General features: G+C 41.5%; 1 pseudogene; it reads right to left on the bottom strand.

Moving 5' to 3' along the window:
• Positions 1-2,334: 2,334 nt before the first annotated feature.
• LOC137205531 (myosin-9 pseudogene) overlaps positions 2,335-20,244 on the bottom strand; it is an 84,811-nt pseudogene continuing 66,901 nt past the window's right edge.

The raw sequence follows: 20,244 nt of genomic DNA, 5'->3' as shown, positions 1-20,244 counted from the left end.
TGACCTTCGGTCTTCTCATCTCCTCACTAGCTGTCAGCGTCCTTCTCTCATAAGCCTCATGTGCAAACCAGTAACTGTCTCCACAGTTTACCTCTGAATGCTCCCTCACCCCCATCCTAAAACGAACTATAATCAATTCATTCTCCTTCAGCAATGCTCATCATTGTAAGAGATGCAGGTGCAATATTTCTGGAAATCCACTCTCTCACGGTTTGCTGAATGTTTACTAAGTCTGCTTATGAAAGATCTCACAAATCCTCTGCTTAGCTCACTTCACCTTTCTGCAGTAGAACAGAGTTCAAATTAGGTTCCATGTCTGAGAATGAGTGAGAAGGTGAGATGGATTTCCAAAATAAATCAACTTACCTGGGTCCCTTTAAGTATGTTAGAGACCACAGACCGAATCAGAGACTTGAGGTACCCTCTAAGGGAACCCCCTGAGGATTCAACCAGAGTTTTCTAAGCCAGAAGAGTTGATGTCAGTCAGACAGAGATAGACAAGAACTGTATGATATCACGTATATGTAGAACTTAAAAAGGCCAAACTTGTGAAAACAGAGGATAAAATGGTGGCTACCAGGGGATGGAGGGTGGGGAATAATAAAGATGTTGTTTAAGGGTAGAAACTTACAACCAGTGGTAAATAAGCCCTAGAGATCTAATGCACAGTATTGTGAACGTAGACAACAATATTGTATTACAAACATCAGACTTGCTAAGAGACTAGAACTTCATTATTCCAACCACTAAAAATGAAGGATAATTACCTAATGTGATGCAGAAGCTAGTTATCCCTACAATGACAATCATATTATAATATATAAATGTATCAAATTAACATGTTGTACATCTTAAATTTATTCAATGTTATGTGTCAAATATATTGATATTTCAATACAAGGTTTTTTAAAATATATATTTTTAAAGTGTTGATGTCAGTACACCATAAAACTGTATTTGAATGCTGTGCTGATTTCAATGACCACAGAGGCCACTTCAAGTGTAGCATGCTGACCCACTGGAGAGCCTCCGTTCTTTATGTACTCATATTAAGGAGGAAATTTCCCCCATCCAGGACTTCGAAATTCATTGAAAAAATATGAAATCATATTCCTGACATTTTTGAGGACTTTATTTCATTTTGGTATTTCTGAGTGCATAGATAACCTTTCTTGTGAGTTTCTCTACCCTGTTTTTCACCTATACTCCTTCCTTCTCTTTCCCTCTCCCTGCTTAATTTCTCTCCTCTCTCTCCTCTAAAACCTGCGGGCTAAAATTGGTCCCAAGCGAGAAAAAAGGAGAAGCAAGAGGACTCCTTGAAATGTTTCATTCCCACCCCCTACCTCTCCTGCATTCTGAGACTGTCCCCAAGGAGATTTTAGCCTGGTCACCTCCCTCCCATCTTCCCCTTCCTCTCCAGATTTGTGCAGATGACAGCAACATGTTAGATCCCAGAATGGTAGCTTTTTTCTTTTTTTTTTTCATAGCACAAGGTTCTCTTTATTGTGATGCTCAGTGGAAAACATCTGTAAACCAGCTCACTGTAGTGTTGACAGCTGCAACCATGCTAAGGCACGTTCTTTATATAAAAAACGGGCGTGGTGGGAGTTCTGTTCACCCCTTTGTGACAGCAACTGGGACCTGAGTTCAGAGCTTCTTAGGCATATGTAGCTTTTATATATCTTCATGATTTCTTGAGAGTTTGTTTCCTTAAAAATAAACCTTCTTTGCCATAAGTAAGTCCAAATGCAGCATATACAAAGCAGTTAGGAATACAGGGAAATTCAGGCACCAGTGTAGACCAGTGTAGGACAAGCTACTCTCTTCTAGACATGGTTACAAAGGAAAGGCAGTGATAAAGACTTGGAATTTTACCATTTATTACAGTTAGAGGGAGAAAAGACAACTTTTTTTTTTTTTAAAAATATCTGTGCAGATGGCAGAGTCTTGAATTATACTGATCTGTCAACAGTGCAGATCAGCAACCCTCGGGCCCCAGTCCTGGAGTAGGTTCGAGATCACCTGGCCCTTTCCACTGCTCTGGCTGTCAGACTCGAGGCAAGTTCCTTAACTATTAAATATATTTGGTCCCCGAGGGTGTTGGGAGAGGTGTTGGCCTTTCCAGCTTGGCCCCTGGGCCCTGTCTTCTCAGTCCAACAGGCTGAGAAGACAGTCCCGTTGCGGCAGGGGCGGGCTGCCCTCGGCAAAGGACAGAAAGGGGTCATCACTGCACTTGAGACATTTCAGAATCAGGAAGGTGATAGTGGCGCCGCCCGGCAGGGAGGAAGGGACGCTGCGGAGGCTGGGAAGGGGAGGTGGAGTCGTCGTTGTCCTCTGGCTCGGGCAGCAGGAGAAGAGGTGTTTATTCGGCAGCTTTGGCCTCAGCCCCATCGGCTCTGCCGTGCACCTCCTCGTCCGAGCGGTCGCCGGCCCCTTTCCGGGCCATTCGGCGGGGCACGACAAACGGCAGGTCCCCACGCCTGAGCTCGTTCTTGAGCGAGCTGACCTCGCGGTTCATGGCGTCCAAGGTCTCCGTGGCATCCTCCAGCTCGCGCTGCAGTTTCCGGCGCGAGGCATTAGCCCGCTGGGCCTCCTCCAGCTGCCGCTTGAGCCGCTTCAGACGGGGGGGGGGGGGGGGGGGGGGGACGCCTTGTCCGCCCGGTGCTTGCGCTGCTCGGCGTTCCTCTGCTCATCATCCACCTGCAGCAACGCATCCTCCAGCTTCTTCTCGGCCCCATGCACCTGCTTGCAGGCCGCCTGGCGCTCCTTGGTCTCGTTGTCCAGCTGCTGCTCCAGCTGTGCGATCTTGGCCTCGAGGGCGGCGATGGAGGCCTTGGACTTGCCAGTGCCCTCCATGTCCTGCAGCTTGACCTTGAGCTCCGTGTTCTGGCGCTGCAGCCGCCGCCGCGCGTTCTCGTTCAGACGGGGGCTGATCTGGTCGCTGTGCAGGTTCGCCTTTTTCAGCCTGTCGCTCACCAGCTCCGCGCTGCCCTGCTCCTCCGCCAGCTGCGCGATGCAGGCCTCCGGGCACCGCTTCCCTTCCAACGCCAGGGCACCTTCGCCGCTGCTGTTGGCCCCCTGGTCAGCCAGCTGGCCCCGCTCCTGCTGGGCCTGGTGCTTGGCACGCTCGGCAGCTGCCAGCTTCCCCTGCAGCTGGATCATCTCGGTCTCCATGCTCTGCTGTTTCTTCTCATTCTCCTTGGCCTGCGCCAGGATCTCCTGGCGGGAGGCGCCAGTGTCCTCCAGCTCCCACAGGCTAGTCCTTCATCTGGGCCTGCAGCTTCGTCCCGGTCCGTTGTGTGGCTTTGTCCCGGTTCTTGTTGGCCGAGTCGATGTGGGCCTCCAGGTCCTTCAGGTGCATCTCCAGCTTCTTCCGAGCGGCCACGGCCATAGAGCGCTGCTTCCTCTCATCGTCCAGCTAGGCTTCCATCTCCTGCACCTGTCTGACCAGCTCCTCGCTCTTCTCGTCGCAGCCCTGCAGGTCCCGCTCCAACTGGGCCTTCATGGCCTACAGGTTCACCTCCAGCCACAGCTTGGCATCCTCGGCGGCCTGCAGCTCGTCCCCCAGCTCCTTGAGCTGGGTCTTCATCTCCTCCCCCTGCCACTCCAGGGCCCGCCTGGACTTCTCCAGCTCTTGGACGCTCTTGCCGATGTCGTCCTGGGAGCTCATGAGGTCCTCCATCTCCGTGCAGATCCGCTTGAGCCTCTCTGGCTCCGCCTTCTGCCCCATGGCCTCCTCCAGAGCCCGGGCCAGAGATGGCGCCTTGGTCTCCTTCTCCCGGGCCTCCGCCTCCCGCGTCCTTGTCGGAGATGGTCTTCTCCTCGGCCAGGAGCTGGTCGAACAACTTCTGCTTCTTCTCCAGGTTGGAGACGCTCTGCCACTGGTGGTCCAGGTCCACAAGCAGGTTGTCCAGCTCCTGCTGCAGCCGCGTCTTGGTCTTCTCCAGCTGGTCGTAGGCGGCCACCTTCTCCGCATAGCGCTGCCTCAGCCCCTCCAGGTACTTCTGGAGCTTCCTCTTGGCCTCCTTGGCTGTCTCCAGGCACCCACGCCGTCCTCCATCTTCTTCCTCGTGTCGGTGACCTGGACGTGCAGGGTGGCGATCTGCCTCTCGAGGTTCCGCTTGGCCTCTTTCTCCTCCACCAGCTGCTCTTTTAAGGAGTTTTCTCATCCTCCACCTACTTCAGCTTGGGGCTCAGACTCAGCTTCTGCCGGTTCTCCTCCTGCAGGAGCTCCTGCGTGTCATGCAGCTGTGACTCCGGAGCGGAGAAGTCCTTGGTGAGCTTGCTGGACTTGCTGTCTGACTGCGTGAGAAGACCCGTCACATTGTCCAGCTCGACCTGCAGCTTGGAGACCTTGTCGGCTAGCTCCGTGAGCACGCGCTCTCTCTCGGTGAGCTTGACCTGCAGCTCCTGCAGCTGGGGGGATGGTAGATTTTATCCCATAAAACTAATGTCAGGAGGATCTCCAACTGTCAGTAAATATGTTATCAAAAGGCTGTGAAGGGCTGGAAATTTATTTTAAATAGTACTGGTATTCCTCTCCTTTATAGAACAGTTGCCTCCTAGACCTCTAAACTGAAGGAATTCTTGAATGAAAACATCTTCATTCTGGGAACAGCATACGGTTATGGTTGCAAAACTTAGGAGTCCCGTTTCATCATTATAATTTGATGATCTCATTCTTAAACTGCTAAACATTCTTAAACAGCAGGGTGTTGTAGTGGAAGTTGCATTGGGGTTTTACATCAAAGAACCCCAGGTTGAAATCTGGACTCTGTCACTTAATACTAGTATAACCTTGGGCAAATTACATGCCCCTTCTGAATCTCAGTTTACACGTTTCTACAATGGGGAGAATAATTCCTATATTTTTAAGAGTGGTGATTAAATGACAGGTTGCACATACTGTGCTCAACATTTTAGAGACATTCAATCTTTTCTGGCACTATGGGCATCTTTAGGGAAGTCACCTTGTATCTGATCTTGTATTAAGAAATAAGTGATATTCCATTGTATATATGTGTCACATCTTCTTTATCCATTCATCTGTCGATGGGCATTTAGGTTGGTTCCATGTCCTGGCTATTGTAAATAGTGCTGCAGTGAACATTGTGGTACATGTCTCTTTTTGAATTATGGTTTTCTCAGGGTATATGCCCAGTAGTGGGATTGTAGACATAGAGAATGGACTTGAGGACACGAGTTGGGAAGGGGAAGCTGGGGCGAAGTGAGGGTAGCATCGACATATATACACTACTGAATGTAAAATAGTTAGCTAGTGGGAAGCAGCAACATAGCACAGGGAGATCAGCTCGGTGCTTTGCGATGACCTAGAGACGTGGGATAGGGAGGGTGGGAGGGAGGCTCAAGAGGGAGGGGATATGGGGACATATGTATGCATATGGCTGATTCTCTTTGTTGTACAACAGAAACTAACACAGTATAAGCAATTATACTCCAATAAATATATATTAAAAAAATAAGTGAATGAATGGATGAGTGAATGAATACATCTATCTAGTCAGTGTTCAAAATTTTTCTAAACTCAAAAAATAGCACTTGATATGCTAACAGCACCAAATGAGAAAAACTTTATCCACTAAATGAAACAGCTCTGACGTTAAGTCCCAAACAATCACAAAATCTACAACCAACCATTGCCTTGTCAAAGCCACAAAGCCATTTGCTAAATAACACCTGTTTTTGCACACACTAGAGCAGAACTCCCCAGGGAAACAAGAAATGCACACTTCGGGTATTGTATTTTACACTGTCCTCTTTGTTGCCCTAGTATAAGGATAAAGATATTCAGAGAGATTAACATAAAAATGGAAAAAGTGTACTCCACCTCATCACCACCCCCTGTAAAAAAAAAAAAAAAAAAAGACCTAGAGGGCTTCCCTGGTAGCGCAGTGGTTGAGAGTCTGCCTGCTGATGCAGGGGACACGGGTTCGTGCCCTGGCCCGGGAAGATCCCACATGCCGCGGAGCGGCTGGGCCCGTGAGCCATGGCTGCTGAGCTTGCACGTCCGGAGCCTGTGCTCCGCAGCGGGAGAGGCCACAACAGTGAGAGGCCCGCGTACCGCAACAACAACAACAACAACAAAGACCTAGAATATCAATTTAGAAATTTTCAGGTAATTAAAGTGGATTAAAACAAAATAAAACATCCTTAGCCAAATGTTCTGATCATTAGGAATTGCTTTCTTAACACTAGTTGAAATGTAGAAGTCAGATTGAAGAAGATGAGAAAGCTACCAGAATTTCTCACCCTTGTATTTTTATTTCTTATGTTATTATTGTTATTATTATTATTATTTTTTTGTGGTACGTGGGCCTCTTACTGTTGTGGCCTCTCCCTTTGCGGAGCAACAGGCTCCGGATGCGCAGGCTCAGCAGCCATGGCTTACAGGCCCAGCCGCTCTGCGGCATGTGGGATCTTCCCGGACCGGGGCACGAACCCGGGTGCCCTGAATCAGCAGGCGGACTCTCAACCACTGCGCCACCCGGGAAGCCTCTCTTATGTTATTATTTGAGTGCGGAATACTTTTAAACATATCTTGAATGATAATATCTTCCAACCGTTATGATTTGTTCCTTTAAACAAGTGTTTTGAGGATATTTTTCACATTCTGACCTGTGATTTCATTGTACTCAGGGCCAGCTGCTTTCCCGTAGACTGAAACTATGACGTTTATAATGGAATTGAACAGTGTAATAGGATTCACTTAACAAAAATGCTGCTGTGACATGAACTTTATGGGACCTTCCATTGAACAAGGGAGGCCTGTTTTAACATTGTCTGGTTGCTATTTCATGGCAGAAATGGAAGCAAAAAACGCAATAGCTGGGTCTCTGCATAAATGAAGCCACACCATTTTTCTTTTTCTTCTCTTTTTTAAAATAATTTATTTTTTTAATTGAAGTATAGTTGATTTACCATGTTGTGTTAATTTCAAGTGTACAGCAAAGTGATTCACATGTATATATAAACATAAATATATACATATATGTTCTTTTTCAGATTCTTTTCCCATATAGGTTATTACAGAATACCAAGTAGAGTTCCCTGTGCTCTACAGTAGGCCCTTGTTGATTATTTATTTTATATATAGTGGTGTGTATCTGTTAATTCCATATTCCTAATTTATCCCTCCCCCTACCACCTTTCCCCTTTGGTAGCCATAAGTTTGTTTTCTATGTCTATGAGTCTGTTTCTGTTTTGTAAATAAGTTCATTTGTACCTTTTTTTAGATTCACATATAAGTGATATCATATGATATTTGTCTTTGCTCTATCTGACTTACTTCACTTAGTATGATCATCTCTAGGTCCATCCACTACACCATTTTTCTACAGTGGAGACACAGTCATAAAATGATGGCAAAATTAAAACAACATTTCACCTTTTACTCTTTGGTAAGATTCTCCGTATCCGTATAGAAGAGAATATTTTAATATTCTGCCAAAAAACATAAGTGGTCTGGTAGCATCCTCATTAAAGCCTCACAAAGTCTTCCAGAGTTCTCAAATCTCTGGAGCTCTGCTACTGCTTCCAAGTAGCTAATGTGATGTTATTTTACAACACTCTGCCAGAGCTGCTTTCTCTCCAACAAGAATCTTACTAGCTTTACCGTTTGGCAGCCTGTAGCATGTTTAGAAAAAAATCCATAAACCAGATGGCGGAAATACAGAGTAATCTGTTTGGGAAACCCAGGTTATAAATATGTGCATGTTGGGAAAAGGGCAAAAAGTTGAGGTAAAGCAGCTGATGCAGCTTTCAGGCTGGGCTCCAATCATGACATTTTTAGACGGGTGCCCTGAGAGTGTCTACATGTTTATTTTCTATTGTATTTTTCCCCTCATGCTCAGGAAGAACCCACAGGAGTTCACTCATTTTCCCACACTGGAAACCAAATTGAATCCTGACTTGGGAGTTTTCATCGAGGTTTCATCTGCAAAAAGTATATTCTTCTGTTGGTGGTGAGAGAGGGTGGGGATGAGGTGTTAGGACTGGGGTGCATTATCGTGTGACCCAACTTCCTCCTTCCTTGACCCTTCTCCATATGTGTGAGGATTTCTCCTCACCCTAATATCAACTTCCAAGTGAAGTAAGGCTGAAGTGAAAATCAACCTTAAAAGAACAGAGATGGTTTACAACCACAGTTTGTGTACGTATTGGCGGGGGGTGAGTGGGTAGGTGAAAGATGCAGTTAAAAGAAGAAGGGCACGACTTTGCGTGTGTGTGTGTGTGTGTGTGTGTGTGTGTGTGTGTGTGTAGGGGGAGTGACTTGTGTTATTAGATGATTGCATTCATATGAATAGCAAGACCTTTTCATTGCTTCAGGGGCTGATCACAGCCTTCTCTCTTTCTACGGCCTTCAAGAGTCACAGCCTTGCCACTATCGATTAGCTCAGGCCATCAAAGAGTTGCTCCCTAATCTTCCTGCTGTGCTGGGTGGTGTACTTTTTAGGCACTGTGGATGGACAGTTAAACTGATGTAGCCTGCCTTCTCGAGACTTATGCCCCTCCATAGCACCAACATTGCAGTCAGCTACGCAGACACAAGGCAGCTGCATTCCTTACATCCTTGCCCTTGCCACCTTAAGGAAATTGAACACTCTAGGCCATGTTAGCAGTAGTTGCAGGCATACAGCCCACTGGGGAAACAATGAAGAGCTCAGCTATATTAATTCTTCTGTTTGGCTGCAAGCACCCCTGAGATCTCACTTGAGTCTTCCCGGGGACTCTGTGGGCCTCCCTTAGTTGCCGCCCCTCATTGTTCCTAGCCTCTGCCACTGCCTGACATTGCTGGCTATGGGTACATCCCTATTTTTCTCATGACTTCAGCAACACTGGTATAATCTCACTGGACGTTCTCCTATAGCTGCTGCATGGAGGCAAGAGAAAAACCCTCTTCCCACTGGTGTTTCATCTTTACTGTTGAAGTGCAAACAGGGAAGCTGTGTGCTTTCAGCCTCTTTAGTACTCTTAGAGGCAAGTACCTTTTATTGTTTCCTTCTTTCAGCTTTCTGTGTCCTTTCCCTTCTTCTTGGGGTTAATCACTAATGCCAGATGGTGCGATTGGGACAAAATTCAAGCAGCAAGGCCAGGGCTATGGCTGTGGCCAATATCAACTCTCCTATTGAACCTCCCACCACAATCCAGTGGCCTCCACCTTCCCAATGACAGGGTGTCCAGAGAGTTATCATATGATTCTCTGGGGATCTTCTCTGGAGATGAGCCACAAACTCCAAGAGCCTGCCGAAATAATCCTCCACACTCTGATATGCCCAATTTCAAATGATTTTATAGCTTAAGCTGTTACTCTTGCATCCATTCCATGTAAATATTCCTTATCATGGTTCCATATTCTTACTCAGAGCTCACCATGATGGAGAGATGGTCAGCCTTACATAAATTTACAAGTTAATTACTTATATCAGTAAATTATAAATATTTACTTACAGTAACTAAAAAAAAATTAGGTATTACAATTTTAGAGTGTTTACAGAGACCAACTCTCTTGAATATCAAGAAAAGAAAACTCAACCAGCAATCTTCAGTTCTCATGAGATTCTCTAGAACTCTTTTAACAGCTTAAACAGGTACTCAAAACCCACAGCCATTTGGCTCTGGAATATTCTGCCTTTTGAATTATCTCAGCAAAATAAGCCCTGGTATGGATGGAATTGTGCCCACCCCCACCCCACCCCATCCAATTTATATATTGAAGCCCTAACCCCCAATGTAATATTTGGAGATAGGATTTTTAGGAGGTAAGTAAATTAGATGAGGTCGTAAGGGTGGAGCCCTGATCTAATGGGATTAGTGTCCTTCTATGAAGAGACAGCAAAGAGCTCTTCCCCCCACCCCCACTCTTCCTTTCATGTGCCACGGAGGAAAAGCCACGTGAGGACACAGCTAGAAGTCAGCTGTCTTTAAGCCAGGAAGAGAGTTCTCATCAGAAACCAACTTGGCTGGACCTTGATCACGACTTCTAGCCCCCAGAACAGTGAGAAAATAAATTTCTGATATTAAGCCATCCAGTCTATGGTATTTTGTTATGGCAGCCCAAGCAAAAGAATATAAGCCTATCAAAATGTATCTGGTATCTAGTTCAGCCAAGCCAGTTTCTTGCATTAGAGGAGCAGAACCAAAAAATCACGTTCCAGTCTGCTTTTATGAAGAGCAGAGGAGAGATGGCCTGAGGGCTCAAGAGAGGTAGCATAGGTGAAGTGGGATATAGAAGACACTTAATGGAATGCTGTACTCAGAGGCAACATACAAAAGCAGAGAAAGCCAGATAGACTGGCCTAGAAAAAAAAGTTAATTTATCAAACTCATGAATGTTAATTTTAGAGCCAAATGCAAGTGGTTTTTTTTTTTTTTTGGTCTGAGAACTGTTTCTTCTTGTTTACAAAATGCACGTCTGGCCCTATCTTGTGGTTCATTTATAGCTATGGACTTTGGATCTGCAGGAGGACTTTCCAGCCAGAATTTTTCCACTTTCCTTGCAACTATTTCCATCCTGGTTTGAAAGAAGACAGAAGATTTTCAGGCTTCTATGTTTATAAGAACAGAAGCATCCCTTTCATAAGGAATTGGATTCTTTATTTTCTGCATTGTATCTTCTTCCCTGGCTCCTTTACCGTTATGTTTCATGCGTGGGTTTTTCAGCCTTTCTGCTGTATTCTCCTCTGTTTTAGCTCTAAGGATTTTCTTATATACTGCTACTACACTATTTTAGTCATATGAATTTATCTTTCTGTGCGTAGATAAATCACAAATCTATATTTTCATCTCTATCTTTTTCATAAGTTCAAGATCCGTAAATCCAAGTGCCTTCTAGATATTTCTAATAGAATATTACACATCAGTCATCTCATACATCCCATATCCAAAATGGAATTCACTGTATTTCCCCCCAAACCATTCTCCCTCATGTATTCAAGACTCTGTTTAATGCATCATCTATCCCCATTTCTCAACTAGATAGACACCTCAAAGACACGTTCAGCTTGTCTCTCTCCTTGGCTCCCTCAGCCTTAAGCCCTACAATCTAGTCACTTAACGAATCCCTTTGTTCCCCCCTCAGATATGCGCCTCAGTACTTGACAATCCATGCTCTCCCACTGTCACTGCTGCAGCCTTAGTGCAGATTTTCTTAGTTTATTGCCTGTATTTTCCCACAGTCTCCTGGTTCGTCTCCCAGCCCCAATGCAACTAGAGCTAGTGTTTCGCTGCTTCAGACTTACATCTCAAGTCCCCACAGGCTTCTATCCTGAGCCCTCGCCTAAAATTATTTTATCAAAGTTGTCAATTATGCCTCATATATAAAATCTAATGGATTCTTTCCCATCCTCATTATCTTGACCCCTCTTTAGCATATGATGCTGTCAACTACCCTTTTCATTAAAGTCTCTACTCCCAGGTCTTAGACTCTTATTTCCCTGGTTCATTCCTTACCTTCTTATTATTTCTGCCCATCTCCATTGTTGACACTTCATGGTGACTTCAACATTATCTAGATGTAGTGAGTCTGTTTCTTTATTTTGTTTTTTAATCTCTAGTGATGCTTTTCCCTTAGAGACTAGTTTGCCTGACATGAATATTATTACTAGCTACATAGTATCCCAAAACACGTAAGCATCCTGCTTTGAAAAGAGTTTTGTTTTCCTCAAAGTTTTACCATTATGAAAGAACCTTGTGATGAGCTTCTTTATACATACATCTTTGTAAGTTTCTTTGGTTGATTTCTGGTATAAATTCCTAGAAGAAAAATTTGTGGTTCAAAAGATGTATTTTAAAAACATTTTGCGATACGTAGTCACTGGAGAATATTCCCAGTAGAAAAAAATTGAACCAACTAACACTTTCATCAGCGGTTTAGGAGAATGACATTTTTCCCATTCCCTCACCATTAGCAGAACGTTTTATCTCTGCTATTGTGACAAGCAAAAGCAAACGAGGGGTGTTTTGTTATTTTATATATCTCATATTCTGTCTTCTCTAACCATATTCTTTGCTCATTTTCAAAAATATTAGTTCTTTTTGATATGTAAGAAACCTATGTAATAGTGATATTAACCCTTTTCCAATACATTTCAGATATTTTAGAAATTTGTTATTTGTCTTTTAATTTTGTTAATAGTGTTCTTATGTACAGTTGTCCATTTTTATATTTCTCAGTAACAAAATATAGTAGCCTCTTTATTTGCAGTTTATCTCTTTGTTTTACCTTAGAATGATCTTTCCTCCTCCAAAATTATATAAATGTTCATTTATATTTTTTCTAGATCCTTTATAAGTACTTTATAGATCTTTTCAATAGCACTTGTAATGAATGTCATCGCTCTATTTGGAATGTCAGTTGGTAAGTTCTTTGAATACAATTTCTTTTTCAAGTAAGAAACTAGGAAATGTTGAATTTTATATATATATATATATATATATATATATTCTTTTCTCACTGATGTGCAGTGCTACATTTATTGTAAATTGAATTGTGATTCTTCACTTGCTTCTAGACTATTTTATCTCATTCACCTGTTTCTTTTTAGACTGTTTCATTGGTTGCCTACTTATTCTGTGATTGGGGCCGTACTCTTTTAAATATCATTGCTTTATCATATGCTTTATTATCTTAACAGTTCAAGTGTATATCATTTTTTTTGTTACAATGTATATTGGATATTTTTGCCCAGTTATTTATTCAGAGAAACTTAAAAAATTTTTGTCAAGACTTTCTCCCCAAATATCCTTTTGGGAGTTTAATTAGACATATCAATTTTACAAATTAACTCAGGAATTAAGACTCTCCAATATGGTATGACTTTAATTCTAGTTAATGGAAAAGTATAAGTGATAGCTAGTTGATGCCCTATTTATGAGAAGTAGGTAAATAGCACAGACGTTTCTGTAAGGATGATTCCCTTGTTTCTGTCCTGCACCTCAAAGGAATAAGGCATGGAAAGGGGGTTTTCTTCCAGGGACTTTCCTGCCTTTTACCCCATGTAGAACATTTCACAGCTTGTCTCATTACAGCATTTGTAAAAACACAGTCTGAAAGCAGTGGTGCATAAATGAATTATTTAAGTTTTGCAGCAAATCGCCCTCATCTTGCTTGCTGCCTCTTAATGCACTTTAAGTGAGCCCAGGGAGGCGAATCATAGAAGGCACGGGGTGGAATGTAAACCAAGTTTTATTAGCCACAGAAAGCCACACTATAACATTTATTAAGTATTAGAGACAGTGTGTTTAAGTAAGTTTGATTTGCTGAATAATCACCGACATTGCAGCCATCTTCCCCGGATAGGAGCACTCCCTTGTCAAAAATATTTATTTTCTTGTCACTTCTGTTAATATAATGGGCTCTTGGGGTTTTGTGAGAGTTTCTTAGCAAATCGTGATTTTCAGCAAATTACCATGTGTCTCCCACCGAATACAGCTTTAATAGCTGGGAGGAGGAGAGGGAAACCACCCACATCATTGACTGAAAGTACATCATCTTATTACTGGTGCCATTTTAGGGGCTTCAGCTGCCCTAGGAAAATGAGGAGCTAGACACCCTCTTAAGTCCATCCCAGTCCTTCCGCCAATGAACAGTGTCAATAAACTTGATGTCCTCCCCCCACCACCCCGTCAGATGGGCCTGAGGCTGAATTCCTTTTCTTTTTAGGGGTGAATCAGCCTTTAAGACCAAATGATTCATACCACAGTTACCAACTCTTCCTTTCTTATCTTTTTCGTTTTCCTGATGCAGAATGAAACAGACAGATGCTCAGAACGTTTCTGAGCCTTGGAGCACTTTCCTAACCTTGCGTCAACGGGGTGAGTTGAGAATAGGTGATTCCAGGATGCTCTGCTATATACATTTATGGTATAAGTCCTTTTGTTATCTTTGGCTAAAGCCACTATTTGAATTCCAGACAGAAAATAACACTAAAAAAATTAAACATACCTAAGTACTCAGTGGGCAGACGCTGGCTGATAAATATTTAATGCAACTGAGAGCCCACCTTAGATATCGTGAAACATGGCCTGTTTGGGTACTTGCCTCACTCCTCTGTGACCAGAGGCTGCAAATATGCAAGCGGATGCCCCTTCGTCATTTCTTGTCTTTGCTGGAAATAGTCCTTTTGACAAGGACACCCACTGATTGCCTTCTGTTCATTACACGCAGACCTGTGGCATTGCATTTCCAGAGATACTGAGTGAAGATCCTAGTACAAGGCTTAGGAGTCATTGAATTTTACTGCCTACCAACCCCTTTGGCATCAGTGAAGGGATATTTTCCTTTGTAAGGTGCCTGTCAAGACTGTGGTCATCAGTGAGGAGGAGACTGTTGTTCTACTATAAGCTAAGAATTCCGCTGGGTTTGTGGCTATTTTTTATGTTCAAGTTGTTCGTTATTTACTGAGTGAATCAGAGTAAGAAAGAAGAAATTTGTAATACAGGTAATATCTCATATGACGCAGGTAAACATAGGTTATTACAGAAGCATATAGGTGGGACCTTGACCTATTGACCCAGTCTTGAAAGAGATGTCAGGCTGGGAGGGTCTGGAAAAAGCCATTGGAAGACATGAAATCCAAGTTGAGACCTGAATGTTGAGTAACAGACAGTTAAACAGGAGTATCTGCATGTGCAAAGGGTTAGAGGCAGGAGAGAGTGTCTGGACTATTGAGAGGGACTTAATGTAGCTGGATGTGTCTGGGACTCAGAGGGATAAAACATGAGGCTGGAGATGTAAGCAGGGCCTTGTTCAGGAACAGCCTTAAAGCTGCTGGAATTTTCACTCAGCTCTTGAAGACAATGCATTGTATTAGAGATTTTAAGTGGGGGAGTTACGTGATCAGATTTCAAACGTAGAGAATGTACTGCTTTATTTTTATTACAAGCATGTATTCAGAAAGAAAGATGACTGTTGTAATGTAGAGAATAACTTGGAGGGGGCAACTTCGAGTCTGAGAGGGAAATTAAATCATTAATTAAGCTGAGAGCTGTTGGGCTGACTATGAATATCTCATTGGAAAGAGACAGAGGGATGTGTATGTGGTAGGGTGGAAGTGTGTGAGGGGTGGATGTGTGCATTGTACCATTTTTCAAACAAGACTGATGATTTACTGGATTTATTAGGCAAGAGAGGAAAGAGCTAAAAAAGACCAGAGGAGTTACAAGATGGATGCCAGTCCTTGAATGGAATCTGTCAGGAGAAGGAACTGGTTTGTGAGGAATTCCTGTGAAGTCAGAACCCTTGGGGGCAACCAGGTGAAAATACCTTGTAGACGGTGTACATTCAGGTCTGGAGTTCTGGAGAGAGATTCTAGTTCTCACTTCCCCTGCCTTTAACCACTCCATAATGGAAATAGTTAATCATATCATCTGTTTACCTTCAAAGGACCATTTGAAGCATCTCCATAAAAAGATGGGATCCCAAATTCAAATAAAAGCAGCGGCAGACAAATGTTTTAGGTTTTTAAGTATCATATCAAATATTGAGATATTAGGAAATTCCCAGGCTTAGGAATATTTTTTAAAAGTTTTTTTCTCAAATGTATGACATTGCAAATAGGAAATAAATGCTCATTAGGTCTTAGTGGAGATAAATGTTATATAATATTGAGAAGGATTCTTAGTTTATAGTAACAGGAGACACCTCTATATTAAGCTATTTACCTAAATGAGGGTACGCCATGCTAGGAAACTAAAGCAGAATTAAATAGGAAGCCATCTTTATAGGGAATTTGAAGCCTGTGCAGTCAAAGGGTGCAGAAACAACCTTGTTGGAGACACTTGGACTTATTTGATGTAATAAAACAATGAAGAAATTCAGACAGTGATTGGATAAAGGAAATCTGATTTGAGTTTACATCTTTTTCTTAGGGGGTTTTGCTAGGAAGTGAGAATGGGTTTAAGGACCTCTGAAAGAGTTAAAACAAAAAATAATAACCAATAGTAAATTATTTTTGGTGGTGAATAATTATCGTTTAAGGAGGCATGATTGAGAGGAAGTCCTTCCCCGAGTGTTCGTGTGTGTGTGTGTGTGTGTGTGTGTGTGTGTGTGTATGTATGTATTTCACAGTTTTTTCCTCTCCAAGTCTATTTTTGCTCTTTGTTGTCCCAGTATTGGTCTGACTGTATCTGTAACACAGTGATCACTGATAAACATTTTCATTTTATTCATAGTGTTGAATAAGGTGCTCTGGTTTTCTAGAAACTTGACTTAATAAGGTTTGGAAGCCTATTCTCTACCTCTGAGGTGATATGGGAGCAGTGGGTATGGGTCAGAGGATGGGTTGGGTCAAGGGACTGATAAGAAAATGTAAGAAGGAAGAGAAGAATTCAAGAGATGATGTAATAAGTGCACAAGGCAAATGCTTAAAGAGAGAATTAGAGACCACGGTTCTTCCCCAAAGGTGCAAGAGACCAGACAGTGTGCAGCAGTCCAAAGATCTGTAGCCAGCTGGCCAAAAAAGCTCACAAAACATGCACTTTTTTCCCCCAAAATTTACATACTAATTCTTCAGTAGCACGGATTAAGTTGGTGTATAAACCTTCCTCCTAATCTTCACTATCACTTTCTATCACCAGTGTTTGTTATGTCTGGGTGGCAGTCTGCTCCTCATACCTCGTCCTGGAAGTCTTGACCTCCTTAGCACCTTTCAGGCAGTGTGATTTCAATGTACATTGAAAACTACTCTGGTTTATGCAAAAGTTAAATAGCTTTTCTTGAATATCAGTCAGAAGCTTTTGGCAGACTGTTGTTGAGTACTTAAGTGATGGTCCTTGTGAAATTTATATCAGTCACATCAAACTCTCCACCTTGGGAAATCCTAGGTTCTATTTCAAAAGATTCAGCAATTTCTACTAGTTTTAATTGTCTTATGCCTATTTTTGTTTTGCTATTACAATCATCTTTGCTTTCAATATTGGATTACAGTGTAATATTTTGAATATACTTGAAGTAAACATTAATGTCCCCAATACAGGATAACTCAGCTGAAGTAAGAATGGTATGAACAGATTGCTTCCATGACAACCATGCCACAACTGACTCACTGTTCTGTCTCTTGACTGATAAATTTTTAAAAGAATTATATTTATGGAGTGGTAAAACATGTAAATGGTACATAATTCTTAAAACTCAAAATAATGAAAAGTAAGTTTCCTGGTTCCTCTTCCTAGTGGCTAGCACTCATATCAGTTTCTTATGTATCTTTCATACATTATCTGCCAACATACATTCATACACTTTCATATAACATTATGTATTTGTTTACCCAAATGATAAATTTTTTTAAAAATATTTTTATTCATTGCAAGCGATTCCTGGTAGTTATTTATTTTATTTAATTTATTTATTTTTGGCTGCGTTGGGTCTTTGTTGCTGCACGTGGGCTTTCTCTAGTTGCAGGGAGCGGGGGCTACTCTTCGTTGCGTTGCACGGGCTTCTCATTGCGGTGGCTTCTCGTTGCGGAGCATGGGCTCTAGGCGCGTGGCTTCCATAGTTGTGCCTCGTGGGTTCTAGAGCGCAGGCTCAGTAGTTGTGGCACGTGGGCTCAGTAGTTGTGGCTCACAGGCTCAGTAGTTGTGGCGCACGGGCTTAGTTGCTCCGCGGCATGTGGGATCTTTCCAGACCAGGGCTCGAACCCATGTCCCCTGCATTGGCAGGCAGATTCTTAACCACTGCGCCACCAGAGAAGCCCGATAAATATTTTTATACCTTATTTTTTTCACCTAATACTCTATCTAGGAAATCCTTCCATTTCAGTGCATATAATTAACTCATTCTTGTTTACACTTGGATGGTTTTATATCATTTGAATTTGCCATAATTTACTTAACTGATAGCTCTTTATTAATGGAGATTTTGGTTGTTTTATTTTAGTTTTAATTTTTGTATTTTTGTTAATGACAGTGCAGCATCAATCATTCATACAAGTATATGCATATATGTCAATGTATCTGCAAGATAAGTTCCTAGACGTCAAATTACAGGGTCAAAGCAAATAAGCATTTTAAATTTCGATAGATTTTGACAGATTGTATTCTATAGAGGTTGTGCAAATGTATATTTCCACCAGCCTTGTATGAGAATGCCACTTTTGCCAGACTCATTGTGTACAATCATTCAGATTTTGTCAAACTTTTAGGTGAAAAAAATTGACATCTTATGTTGTAAGTTTTATGTTACTCTTATATTGAGTGGGGTTAACTTTACATGTTTTAAAAGACATGTGGTTCTTCTTTGTTAACAATTATCTGATCATGCTGCTCGCCTAGTTTTCTATTGGCTTGTTTTTTCCTTATTTGATAATAGGAGCTCTTTATATAGATAAGAACTTATCACATTGCCTATGATATATATTTTAGATATTTTTTATCAGGTTTTTAAACCTTCCATGTTTTCTTTTTATTACCTCTTTGTTAATCTTTTATGATAAAATATTTGATCCACTTGGCATTTATTTTGGCATATGGTATAAGTTAGGGATCCAGTTTTTTAAAATAGCTTTTCAGTAGCCTTGACATAAATTATTGAATAAATATATCTTTTCTAATTATTAAAGTCTTCCTTTTGCTTTTCAGTGTTATTTTTAATGTTTTCCTTTTATAGATTATAATATCACAGATTCTGCTTATCTAGCTTTTTCCTTATATCTTCTATTGTTACTATTTTGCTATTGTAATTGGGATCTTTTCTTCCATGATATCTTGTAATTTGTTGCTCTTCTTGTATAGGAAGGTCCTGGATTTGGGATATCAGATTTTTAAAATATTTATTTATTTTTATTTTTGGCTGCGTCAGGTCTTAGTTGAGGCATGCGGGATCTTAGTTGCGGCACGTTAGCTTCTCTCTAGTTGTGGCGTGCAGGTTTTCTTTCTCTAGTTGAGGCGCCTGGGCTCAGTAGTTGTGGTGCACGGGCTTAGTTGCCCCGTGGCATGTGGGATCTTAGTTCCCTGACCAGGGATCGAACCCACATGCCCTGCATTGGAAAGTGGATTCTTTACCACTGGACCATTAGGGAAGTCCCGGGATATTAGTTTTGTACTCATCCACATTTGTACATTATCTTACTGTTTGCAATATATCGTTAAGTCTTTGAGATTTTCCATGTGTACAATCACAACATCAAAAATAATAATTTTACCTTCTGTTTTCCAACTTGAACAATTTTACCTCTGTTTTCCTTCCTCATTACAATGGCTAGTGCCTCAAAAACAGTGACAGATAATAATGGTGGTATTGACCACTTGGTGGCGTTCTGGATATTACTGGTAATGAATCTAGTATTTTTCCATTAGGCATATATTGACTTTAGAGTTGAAATTTTATATGTGTCAATTCTCATTTTGTTAGGAAGTATTACTTTTCCCTATTTTATTTAAAATATTTGTGTATTTCTTTTCTTATTCCAGGTTCATTTTTTCAGTCAAAAGTTCATATAAAACTTTTTCAAATGCCTTGTCAGCACCTGTAGACATGCTTATCATTTTTCCCTTTTAATGTACTAATACAGAGCAGTATTGTTTCACCCCTGCAATCAACCCCACTTGGTCAGGTATATGTATTCTTTTCACGTACTGTTAGATTCCCTCTAATAATGTATTACTTAGGGTTTACTTTTATATTCATAGGCATATTGATCTGCTCTGTTCTTTTTATGCATTTTAAGGCTTCGATGTGATATATTTGCTTCATAAAAATAGTTTATATGCATTAATTTTTACTATTCTTAAATGCTATCCCATAGTCACTTTTTTCATAGGTATTAGAGGAAACTAAAATGTGTTTTCTCTGTTTTTAGGGCATAAAATTTAATATATATGGATCTGATCCACCCCATAAAGGTCCAACAAACTTTCATCTCTAAACCATTGTTATTAATTTCTTGCTTACTCTTCCAGAGAGCTATTTTGTGTACATGAAAGCAAAAATTTATATATATATTTTACAAATGATGACAGACTATGTAAACTCTTCTGTGCCTTGGTTTCTCACTTAATAGAATACCTTGGAAATCTTATCATTTCAACATCAATTTTTTCCTCAATTTTTTCCTGAGTTGTTTTATGATGCCTGCACACAATTCCAGTGTATAAATGTACATTATTCGACTGTCCCTTTTTAATGGGCTCTCATGTTTTCTCCCATCTTTATGTCTTAAAAAATAACACTGCAATAAATAACTTTATACATACACCATGTGTGCAAGTATATTTAAGGATCAGTTCCTA

The sequence above is a fragment of the Pseudorca crassidens genome, chromosome 14, assembly GCF_039906515.1.
Source record: "Pseudorca crassidens isolate mPseCra1 chromosome 14, mPseCra1.hap1, whole genome shotgun sequence".
Lineage (NCBI taxonomy): Eukaryota > Metazoa > Chordata > Mammalia > Artiodactyla > Delphinidae > Pseudorca > Pseudorca crassidens.
The sequence above is the reverse complement of the archived record's forward strand: the minus strand, read 5'-3'. Positions and strand labels throughout refer to the sequence as shown.